Below are 1,649 nucleotides of genomic sequence, written 5' to 3'. Positions count from 1 at the left end.
GAAATCATGCCTACAGTGCATGTCCTACATGCTATGTTAGTATGTTCTAATGGATTATGGGCATGCTTTGTATATACGAACTGTAAAGAATTTTATTGATACATAACACGTGTATCTGCCGCTTCCATACCTGCTCTCTTGGGCCCCTAGGTATCCATTTCACAAATCTATATGCTCAACATATGATGTGCATCTCTCATCTAGCCCAGAATAAGTTTGGTCCAAGCTTAATTGCGCTTTTTATAACTGTCATTTATTATTCTCTATTGTTTTTACAGTGATATATTATGCAGAGCTGATGAATCTTGATTGAATCTTATGATGTTTTAGTTTTTTTTTTTAAATGTCCCAAAACAATAATGTAGCATAGAACTCGATAGCAGAGAAAAACTATTTAGCCAATCTAGGCTGCCTATTTGTCTTAAAACAGAGTTTAATCTTTTGTCTCCCACATGTCTCCCATGTTTGACGTGCTGGCTTTGAATAATAATGGACTATTCACACATGAAGGTCGTACATTGATAACCCTCTTCTTAATTGAGCCGTGACTTTCATTGGAGAAATTAGCGTATCAAAGATGGCTACATTATGGTTCATATGCTTAAACATAAGAAGAAACAAAAACTGCAGTGGCCCCTTCAAAACTTTTTACCTTATTCTAATATATCAGAATGCCAATAAAGGGTTAAAAATAGAAAAGTGAAGAAGTGCACTAAGAATTATCAAGTCATGTCTAGCAGTGAAAACACTCTGTGTGAGATAAAAAGTAAATCTCCAAACTTATCTCAGCTTGTGTAGCAGGATCAGTTCTCTTTCATACAGGATCAGAACCTCTCAAGGAGAAAAACAGAATAAAGTGCACAGCGCAGTATTGTCTGTATCAGGAATAAACATATATAGATGATAGATAGATTGCACTCACTATATATATATATACTGGTATATATAACATATATAGATGATAGATTGCACTATATATATATATATATATATATATATATATATATATATAATCACTATATTCATAGCTTTCAATTGGACCTCTCAGGCTTCTGTGTCCAATATGAGATGTCACATTCCTCCAGTTTTCATTCTCGAAAAGAGCAACGAAGAATTCAAGTAAACAGGATTTATTGCATAAAAAGTTACATAAAATACCTTACAATTTAAAAACAAAGGGTCCCTTGGATCCCTGGTCCCAAGTCTGTACAGAGCACACAGTTCTGCAACCTGGGATAGAATATCATTAATCCCCTCCCAAATAAAGGGTTTATTTTACATTTTGCCATCATAACATGTATGCATATTTAAAAAATAAAGAATAAAGTATTTTATCAGCCACAAAGTGCAATCCATTCACAAAACTATTATGTGTAAGTCCACATTTGTGTGTGCTGTCTGTGAGATGGTTAGTGTGATTGTTGCTTGTCTCTGTGTATTTGCAGCATAATATTGCAGGGTTCCGGGTCAGGACAATATCCCAGAGGGTGAAAGCAGTCAAGGTGAGACAGATAAAGAGCCGTCTGATAGGCTGGCTTGGAGATCACTTTAGACAGCAGAGGTAGGGAGTGGGCGGTCTCAAGGTGCGGGGGGCGTGGTGACTCACACTCTCTCTGAAATATAGAGCGCAGATCTCAGCTCCTGACTCC

The sequence above is a fragment of the Spea bombifrons genome, chromosome 5 (genome assembly GCF_027358695.1).
Source record: "Spea bombifrons isolate aSpeBom1 chromosome 5, aSpeBom1.2.pri, whole genome shotgun sequence".
In the NCBI taxonomy this organism is placed as follows: domain Eukaryota; kingdom Metazoa; phylum Chordata; class Amphibia; order Anura; family Pelobatidae; genus Spea; species Spea bombifrons.
This window is presented reverse-complemented; position numbering follows the sequence as displayed.